This window comes from Scylla paramamosain, chromosome 23 (genome assembly GCF_035594125.1).
Source record: "Scylla paramamosain isolate STU-SP2022 chromosome 23, ASM3559412v1, whole genome shotgun sequence".
Taxonomy (NCBI): Eukaryota; Metazoa; Arthropoda; class Malacostraca; order Decapoda; family Portunidae; genus Scylla; species Scylla paramamosain.
This window is the reverse complement of record NC_087173.1, coordinates 6,607,986-6,617,985: the sequence shown is the minus strand read 5'-3', so window position 1 is coordinate 6,617,985 and position 10,000 is coordinate 6,607,986. Positions and strand designations below refer to the sequence as shown.

At 43.0% G+C, this 10,000-nt stretch overlaps 1 protein-coding gene across 16 annotated transcripts in view; it reads right to left on the bottom strand.

The window, feature by feature from the left end:
- The window catches only part of LOC135112084 (plasma membrane calcium-transporting ATPase 3-like), a 229,423-nt gene that overhangs the window by 166,533 nt on the left and 52,890 nt on the right, over positions 1-10,000 (bottom strand). For all 16 annotated transcript variants that reach the window (XM_064026012.1, XM_064026024.1, XM_064026011.1 and 13 more), the window contains exon 2: positions 160-200. The gene's annotated coding sequence lies outside the window, so the exon portion shown is untranslated. The remainder of the gene's footprint in view (positions 1-159; positions 201-10,000) is intronic.

Here is a 10,000-nt window from a genome sequence, read left to right as displayed (position 1 = left end):
TGGTTTTTCTCTAACACCGTCGATATTCGTATTTTTTGAGCAGTGCAGTTACATGAAATAGTTCAGTTATGGTCTAAAAATATGATGTCCGAGATTAACTCGTCTTCACTTGCATCCACACTGCAGTCTCTCTCCAGCCAGCAGGAAACCCTTACTCACCTCTTATTGCTGCTACAGGAAGCCCCTCACTCGCCACGGCCCTGCAAGAAGGAGAGACAAGAATTAATAAATAACCTCGTGTTGCTGTTTATAATGAGACACTGGCAACATAACAATAAATAGGTCGCTAATATGCTAATATGAGAGAAAAACGGAGGAATCGTGGAAGAAAATGGAAAAAAATACAGGAATTCTCATACGACACTGGTGTGTATTTATAATGTGGACAGTTACAAACATAATGACGAGATCGGAAGACTATTATGAACTCTTTTGATTATAAATGAACCATAAAAGATAATAAAAGAGAATATAGAAATTCCCATACCATAATGAACAATTGAAGTGTTAATGCAATACAAGTTTAGCGATTAAATAACGATGCAAGAGATGAGGAATGTTATTGATTAAACCGTTGGAAGACATAAATTAAATGGCGAATGCAAAAAAGTAAGGATTCGGAAGACACTTACAAAAAACTACAATGTGATACTGAAGTACTGACATGATGCAGAGATAAAGTATAACATCAGGAATGCACTCAAAGATAAGATGTGCTTCAGTAACACATCAACAGTGAATGAGACGTGACGCGCACTGAAGGTCTGGAATGCAATAATGACGCAATAACGATAAAAGAGATTGGAATAAATAAGTGGAATGGAAGAGGATTCAATAACAATATCAAGGTGACTGAGGGTTGGGATGGATTAAATAAGGGTTTGAAATGTAGACCCAAGACCAAATAATGACAAATAGATCTGGAATGAGAAGTAAAGGTAACGGAAGATGATTCATTAACAAAAATAAAGCAGACTGTTTGAAACTAATAACAAGGGATTGGCAATGTAAAATCAAGACAAAACCACAACTGACATCAGCAAATACGTTAAGTGTTTGGAATGTGATAAACTAATAAAAATAAGACAAAAAATGGATCAAATAATGTGATGCAGAAACAAAAACAACAACAAACGCCACCAAAAATACATTCAGCAAAGGTCTGGAAGCTTTCACGAGGATGAAGGCGGTGGGGTAAGTTAATAATACATTCATACAACGCACATTCCCTCCAGCTTGTCAGTGCGGCCTCAATATGGAAAGGGAACAGTAGCAGGCGGCGGGTGGACGGCGGCGGTGGATGGCGGCGGGCGGCGGCGGGAGTGGAAAACAATGCATCAAGTTATTTAATATTCCTGGGAAGGGAGGCGGCGTGTGATGGGCACAGGACGACCTCGCCCTTTGATGTCCAGTCTGCCGTCACTCCCCGCCGCCGCCGCCGCCCTAACCATCACCCCCCACCCCGTTCTCTCTCCCCTCCCTATAACTCGTATTATTAAACAACTCATCCCGTGAAGAACCTCGTCATGCGGAAAGTTACAGCACTTATTCAGAAAGTCGTAAATGCGATTGTGAGTGATTGTGAACGGGAGGGTAATGTGTATTTGATGATCTGACCCTGTGTTCCGCCTCTCACCCCCCCTCCCCTCCACTCCCCACTTCCCCTCCGCCACACAACATTCAGGTCTTTCCGGTGTCTCGACTCTCCAGCCAATGTAAGTTTCCGAACAATACTCGTACTGTACGTAGGTTCTTGAAGGAAAGTTTCTCTCTCTCTCCCTCTCTCTCTCTTCTCTCTCTCTCTCTCTCTCTCTCTCTCTCTCTCTCTCTCTCTCTCTCTCTCGATGTAATTGTAACTTGATACGAAAACTTTTGAGAAAATATTAATTATTTTCTTATATCCTGTTTTTTCGCTTATGATTCCTTGTAAACATGTAAAAAAAATTATAAGATAGAATTACATAGATTGATTTATTGATGGAGATAGACAGATAGTATGGATATGGTACAGATACATGTGTTATAAGAATTATTAAGGATTTAAAACTCTTTTTCACGAAATAGGAAGTTTTAAAAATTTGAACTTTATGAAGCGTGCGGATTTTGCATAATATTCAAGTTTCATAGAGCGCACACACACACACACACACACACACACACACACACACACACACACACACACACACACACACACACACACACACACACACACACTTCCTGCTGCTGCAATAAGCATACCTGCCTCTCGAGAACTGTGCTTCAATATCTTCTTCAGCTTCCTTGTAGAACGTCTTGTTTAAATCTTGCTGCTGTAATTTCTTCACCTATTACCCTTAACATTCTCGTCAAACTTGTGAACTTATTACTCTTCTTGTTGCCGTGTGTGTGTGTGTGTGTGTGTGTGTGTGTGTGTGTGTGTGTGTGTGTGTGTGTGTGTGTGTGTGTGTGTGTGTGTGTGTGTGTGTGTGTGTGTGTGTAAGGGTTGTTGAGGGATAGAAGAGTTATTCAATACAAATGCCAGATACTTCCTTGCATTCCTACAGCACTCACGTAATCTTTCCTCCCTTCACGTTTCCTGAAAGAGGCGTGAGAACAGAACATGACCAAAGAACATCCCAGTTTTCCCTTACGCCACTGAAATATATAGATAGGCACAAACAAGAGACAAGACGACTGGGGAAAACTCATTATTTCTAACCTCCACCCCCCTCACACACCCGCTACCAGCACAGACTGTCACCGCGTTTCTCCGCCACTCGGCACACCTCGCCACGCGCCACCAAGGTTAACCGCACACACCTGTACAATAAGAGTGAAGATACAAAGTCTGGGTGTTGTATACAAAGTGCAAGTCTTGTATAATCTTTCAAGGCAGCGAAGAATGAAAGGAAAGGTGTGTTGAGTTTTGTATTGCGGTGTGTTGCGTTAAGTTAGTCCGTACGTCACACAGTGTTAGTGGCAGAATATTATGATGCTATTACATGTTGAACTGACTTGCTGTGTTGCTCCCAGTTACATACGACTACTAACCCGTCCCAGTGTTGCGTGACTGATAAAGAAATGGCGGTGTTGCGTCACTTCCTTGCATCGGTGAGTATTATAGTGCATTGTGTTGCTTTGTGCGTTACACTCCTCTGGTATAATGACTCGCCCCCGTGTTGTATTGCTAAGGTCCCCCCGAGTACTGCGAGGTGGTGTTGCGTCACTGTACTCTGCTGTGCATTGGTGCTACTCTTAATCCTCAGGGCAAGACATGTCACACGAAGGGCGGACCAGCGGCGAGGAAGGAATTGGAGGCGGCTTGGCGAGGAGGAGGAGGAAGAGAGGGAAGTTGAGGATAGGAGGAAGTATCGGAAAAGAGGAGGAGGAAGGAGGGAAGAGAGGTATTGGAAGGGGAAAAGGCCGTGGAGGAGGAGGAGGAGGAGGAGGAGATCGAAGGGAAAAACAACCGGACAAAAATACAATACACTCCCGTTATGTCAACAAAAGGATACAACTGTCTTAACCTAACCTAACCTTACCTTACCTTACCTTACCTTACCTTACCTTACCTAACAACTGTCCTAACTAAACCTATCCTAACCTTACCTAACCTAACCTAAACTAACTTAACCTAAACTAACCTAACCTAAACTAAACTAACCTAACCAACTATCCTAACCTAACCTAACAAAATCAAACTTCAATTTAACCTCAAACATTTAAACCTTATATTAAACCACCACTTAACGTAACCCAGCATTCAGTCAAGTAAAAGTGCAACTGTCCACCTTTACATCTGTGTCTCCCTCTGACAGATAGATAAATATTTCACTCCCTTCCCTAATCAATGTCAGGTTTTGTCTGCTCCTCTCATCCCTTCTTCGTCCCCAAGAGTCCTACACACCTATGAGATTCCCATTCATTCATTTGTACTTCACCGTCCTTTTCTATTCATTGCTATGCCCCTATGTTTAAATATTTCTTCTTTCTTCCTTTTCTTCCTTATGCTGTTCATTCCTGTACTTTCCCTTCATTCATTTTTCTTCCTTGATTTATTTATTTTCTATGTCCCCTTTTTTATATTTTTATGCTTTTTGTGTGTTTTTCTTTCATTCCTTTTTTTTCGTTTCCTTCTTTACCCTATTCATTGTTGTGCAGTTTCGTTTAAATGTTCTCCTCTTTATTTTCCTTTCATTCTTTCTTCTTCCTTTCTCTCTTTCTCTGTTTCCTGTGAACTTTATTTCTTTCCTTCCTTCTTTCTTTCTTCCTTTCTTTCTTCGTCTTCGCATTAGTTTTTTTTTATTATTATTATTATTCGTCAGTTTTGGTCTTCATTGTATTTATCGTAAACAGAGTATTTTTCTCTTCCAAGTTCTCTTCTTCCCTCTTCTTTCTTATGTTTCTAAACCTTCTTTCATTTTTCTTCGTCTTCATATTTTTTTTTCTTTTTTATTACTTTTCTTCATTGCGTCTTCTCTCGCCATCGTAAACAGTACCAATATTTATTTTCTCTCTCTCTTTCCCTCCATATCCTCTTCTTCTCTTCTTTCTTTCTCCCCTCCCTTTCCTATACCATTTCTTTCTTTCATTCTTCTTCGTGTTCACTTCAGCTTTTTTTTTTCTTATTTTCCTCACTGTTTTCTTTTGTCATCATAACCAGCACTTTTTTTTTTTCTCTCTCTCTCTCTCCTCCTCCTCCTCCTCCTCCTCCTCCTCTTCCTCTTCCTCCTCCTCCTCCCTCCCTCCTCCTCTTCCTTCCCTCCATAATGAAAAGGTAACCCCGAGAAATGACACCGATAAGAAAAATGAAGAGAGGAAGAGGGAAAAGGTAGGAAAGCAAGAGTCAAGTTTTTGTGTGGTGTGTTTGCATATACTAATTGCATCACAACCAGGGAGCCAGAGGAGGGAGGAGGAGGAGGAGGAGGAGGTGAGGAGGAGGAGGAGGAGGAGGAGGAGGAGGAGGAGGAGGAGGAGGAGGAGGAGGAGGAGGAGAAGGAGGAGGAGGAAAGAGGGAGGAAGAGAGGAGAGAAAAAGAATCACTGGAAAGGAAGGAAGGAAGGAAGGAAGGAAGGAAGGAAGGAAGGAAGGAAGGAAGGAAGGAAGGAAGGAAGGAATTAAAAGGAGACGAAAAAAGAGAGAGGAACTGGAGGAGGAAACAAAGGAAAATAAAAAAGGAAGAGTGATGGGGTTGGAATGAAAGACAAAAAAAAAAGGAATGGAAGTAGAAGTAAAGGAAGGAAGGAAGGAAGGAAGGAAGGAAGGAAGGAAGGAAGGAAGGAAGGAAGGAAGGAAGGAAGGAAGGAGAGGAAGGAGGGAGGGAGAGGGCAAGAGGGAGGAGAAAATTAATGAAGGAAAACACAAAAGCAAGAAGGGAAGGGAAGGGAAGGGAAGGGAAGGGAAGGGAAGGGAAGGGAAGGGAAAAGAAAGGAAGTAGAGGGGAGGGAGGGAAAGAAGGAGCAGAGGAAGGGAGAGAGGGAAAGAGGGAGGGATGGAGACTGCCTTAGTAATCCTGGGATCTAGAGAGAGAGAGAGAGAGAGAGAGAGAGAGAGAGAGAGAGAGAGAGAGAGAGAGAGAGAGAGAGAGAGAGAGAGAGAGAGAGAGTCATCTTGCTCAAAAATAGAGACAGAAGGAGAAGGGAGAGAAAGAGAGAAAACAACACACCTATTGTCTTTCACCGCACTGCCGCGCCATGTTCCGCCCACCTCTTCCTCCCCTTCCTTTTCCCTCCATCTCTCCCATGTTTTCTCTTTCCCTACATTCCATATTCATCTGTCTTTTCTTATTTTTTTTTTATTTCTCCTTCACTTCCTCCACCTCAACCTTTTCTCTTCCAAATTTTCCTTCATTTCCTGTTTTCCTCGATCTTTTCTTCATTCTTCCTTTCCTCCTCATCTACTTTTCCATCCTTTGTTTCTCTCTCTCTCTCTCTCTCTCTCTCTCTCTCTCTCTCTCTCTCTCTCTCTCTCTCTCTCTCTCTCTCTCTCTCTCTCTCTCTCTCTCTCTCTCTCTCTCTCTTTCCTCCTTCCCTCCATTGCATATTCGCATGTGATTTGTTATTTTTCTTTTTCTTTTCCTTTCTCACTTGAACCTTTTTTTTTCTTGTCTCCTCTCTTCTTTCTCCCGTGTTCTCTCCTTCCCTTCACCCTATATTCACTCTGTCCTTTCATACTTTCTTCCTTTCTCCCTTTCTTCCACTTTCACCTTCTCTACCTCTTTCTTTATCCCTTCTTCCTTATCTTTCCTCATTCATCCAACATTCTTCCCTCTCTCCTACAGCTCGTCTCCATATTTACTCTCTCTCTCTCTCTCTCTCTCTCTCTCTCTCTCTCTCTCTCTCTCTCTCTCTCTCTCTCTCTCTCTCTCTCTCTCTCTCTCTCTCTCTCCTTCCCTCCCTATGATCACCTGACTCGCAAACAACGTGATATTAATTAACACACCTCTAGAAACATTACCACCTTTTCTAACCTAACCTAACCTAACTTCATCAATCCTCTTCCTAACTTAAACATCACCTCACCTAACGTAACCTAAAACGCCATTCTAACGTTTTCTGGTCTCATTTCAACGTTCAACAGGCTACAGTGAGTTGTAAAGGTTTTCAAGGATGTTTTCATGATCCCAGTGATAGTTTAACAAGTATTCTACGTCATCACTGGGAAAAACAGACACGAGAACCAGACTAATCATCTCGGTGGCCTTTGCAAATTGTCCTTATTAGAGCCCACAGTGTTTCAGAATATCACCACCACCACCACCACCACCACCACCACCACCGCAATTATAAATCTAACTGAACCAATCATAAACTTACTTCAGTCTTACCTAACCAAATCTATTACAGTCTAACCTGACATCATCTCTCCTCGTCTTAATGTACCTATACCACCACCACCACCGCCACCACGACCACCACCACAACATCAGCCATTACACAACATAACCCTTGTAACAAACCATTGGAAGTGTCAGTTTTCACGGATCTGCCTCACGACTTTTTCATGAGTTCTCAAGGCCAAGGAATACTTCACCACAGGAAGACCACTACATATTACTCTCTCTCTCTCTCTCTCTCTCTCTCTCTCTCTCTCTCTCTCTCTCTCTCTCTCTCTCTCTCTCTCTCTCTCTCTCATTTAAATTCGTCCTCAGAGATTCAGTGGTTATTTACTGCCTGACACACGGCTTTGGGTTTCTTCGGCTGTTCGATTCCCTGTACGCTGATTTCCTTGACGTTGAATGTTGGAGGGTTTGTTTGCTGAATTAGATGAAAAAATAAACAAACAGTAGCGTCGATCATTTATCTTCAAGGAGGAGGAGGAGGAGGAGGCGGAGGAGAGAGTTTCCTTTTCCTAACATTAACCACATGTGCTCTTCCTCCTCTTCCTCCTCTTCTTCCTCCACCTCCTCCCCATCATGTAAACTTTCTTTCCTGTGAAGCTTCCTCTCCCACCACCTTATTTACGCCAGTTTACGCGTGTGTATGTGTGTGTGTGTGTGTGAACGTGTCTGTCTGTACACGCAAAATCAATGTGTACATGTTTCCCCCTCTTATTATGTTCCTTTTCCTCTCTTTCCCCCACGTATTTTCCCTTTCCTTTATGTTTCCTTCTTTGTTTTCCCTTTTTCCTTCCTTCACTTACGTTCTTCTATGTTTTTATCTTTTCTTCCTTTCCTTCAATTTCCCATGTTTTCCTTTTCTTTCTTCCTTTTTCTCTACATCGTTTTTTTTCTTTCCTCCCTTTTTTCCACATTTCCTGTTTTCCTTTTCTTCCTTCCATGTTCCTTTATCCTTTCATTGTTCCTATTCCAAGTTATTCCCCTTTATTCCTCTTTTCTCCGTTTCCTTCCTTCCTTCCTTCATGTTCCTCCCCATGTCCTCCTTTTCCTCTGACATGTGTGACCTTCACGTGACCTTTGCTCCTCTACATAATGCACACGTGACCTGGTTTGACCTTTCCCGCCATCAGGAGTCATACATATACCATCTTTCACCTCAGGATTCCTTAATAATCATGGCACACACACGACCTTTCCTTCCCTTATATCTTACTCCTTAGCTGCTGCGCCTTTCTCTCCTCCTCTTCCTCCTCCTCCTCCTCTTTCTCCTTCCCCTTCTTCCATTTTCTTTTTCTTCTTCCGCTTTCTTCTTATGATTTTTCTCATTCTTTATGTCTTTACGCTCCTACATGCTGCCTACCTCTCCTCCTCCTCCTTCACCTTCTTCCCTCTCTTTTTCTTCTTCTTCCTCTTCAAATTCTCATTCTTTTTCTCTATCCTACCTGATATTTGTCTCTGTTTCTTTTCCGCTGTCTTCTCTTTTTTTCTTTATTTCTTTATTTATTCTTTTTTTTTTACTTTTTCACCTCCTCCCTTCCCTTCTCTTCTCAATGGCAATTTTTATACACTAATATTGTTACTTTATAGCTGTCCTCCTCCTCCCCTTCCTACTATTTCCCCTCTTTCTCCTCTCTCCTTTCTTTTATCTTCCTTTTCTTCTTCTTCTTCTTCTTCAACTCCTCCTCCTCTTCTCAATAGCAATCTTTATATACTAATATAGCTACACTTTACTATACTATAGGAGTGTAGCTATACTTTATAGCTACACTCCTCCTCCTCCTCCTCCTCCTCCTCCTCCTCCTCCTCCTCCTCTTCTTCTTCTTATTATTATTATTATTATTATTCTTATTCTTCTTCCTCTTCCTCCTCCTCCTCCTCTTCTCACTTTTTTCTCTCACTTATCTTCTTTTTCTTCTCTTCCTCTTTCTACACCTTCACGTGCTACAGTGGCTAGCTTCTGTCCTCCTCCTCCTCCTCCTCCTCCTCCTCCTCCTCCTCCTCCTCCTCCTCCTCCTCCTCCTCCTCCTCCTCCTCCTCCTCCTCCTCCTATTTTATCCATGTCCACCTCTTACTCCTCCATCTCCTTATCATCCTCCTCCTCTTTCAAAATCTGATCTCCTCTTCCTCCTCTTCCGTCTTCATGTAGAGAGGAATGAATGCAAACCAACCACCTGTTCTCCTCGTCTTCGTCTTCGTCCTCGTTTTCTTCTTCTTCCTCCTCCTCCTCCTCCTGTGTCTTGTAGGGAGGAGGAGGAATGAATACAAAGCGAGGAGTTCAATACGTTTCCTTTCTTGAATCAATATTAATCTCATGCATAAACAAGGAGGAGGAGGAGGAGGAGGAGGAGGAGGAGGAGGAAGAGGAGGAGGAGGAGGAGGAGGAGGAGGAGGAGGAGGAGGAGGAGGAGGAGGAGGAGGAGGAGGAGGAGGAGGAGGAGGCACTTGCTGGCACTCCCTCCCCTCGTGCTGAGTCAAGGCGAGGGGAGCACACCTGACCTTGTGACCTTTAATCAAAGCACCAGGTACACATCAGGTCAAAGCGGTGAAGGGAAGGGGAAAGGGAAAGGGAAGAGGGAGGGGAGGAGAAGGAGGAGGGGAGAGGAAGGGGAAGTAAGGTGAGGGGGAGGTGAGGGGGTGGGGGGGTTGTTTGGGTATGGGGAGTTAGAGGGATGGTAGATGAAGGGGAGGAGGAGGGGGGTGGTACTTTTCTTTTTTTTCTTTTTTATTTCATCCTTCGTTCATTTCTTCTTATTACTCTTATTTTTATTCTTCTTCCTTCTGCTCTTCTTCCTCCTCCTCCTCTATATGTTCCTTGTCTTCCTTTTCTGTTTCTCCTCTTCCTCCTCCTCCATCTGTTTCTAGTTTTCTACTACTTCTTTTCCTCCTTCTCCTCTTCCTCCTTCAACTGTTCCTACTTTTCATCTATTTCTTCTTCCTTTCCTCCTCCTCCTCCTCCTCCTCCTGGGTAGTAATCAAACTAAAACTAAGATTAAAAACTGTTTACTCATATTCATAATTCTCTCTCTCTCTCTCTCTCTCTCTCTCTCTCTCTCTCTCTCTCTCTCTCTCTCTCTCTCTCTCTCTCACACGAATTTTCACTTCTATAGTATTGCGTGAGATTTCATGGACGTGTCTCCTCCTCCTCCTCCTCCTCCTCCTCCTCCTCCTCCTCCTCCTCCTCCT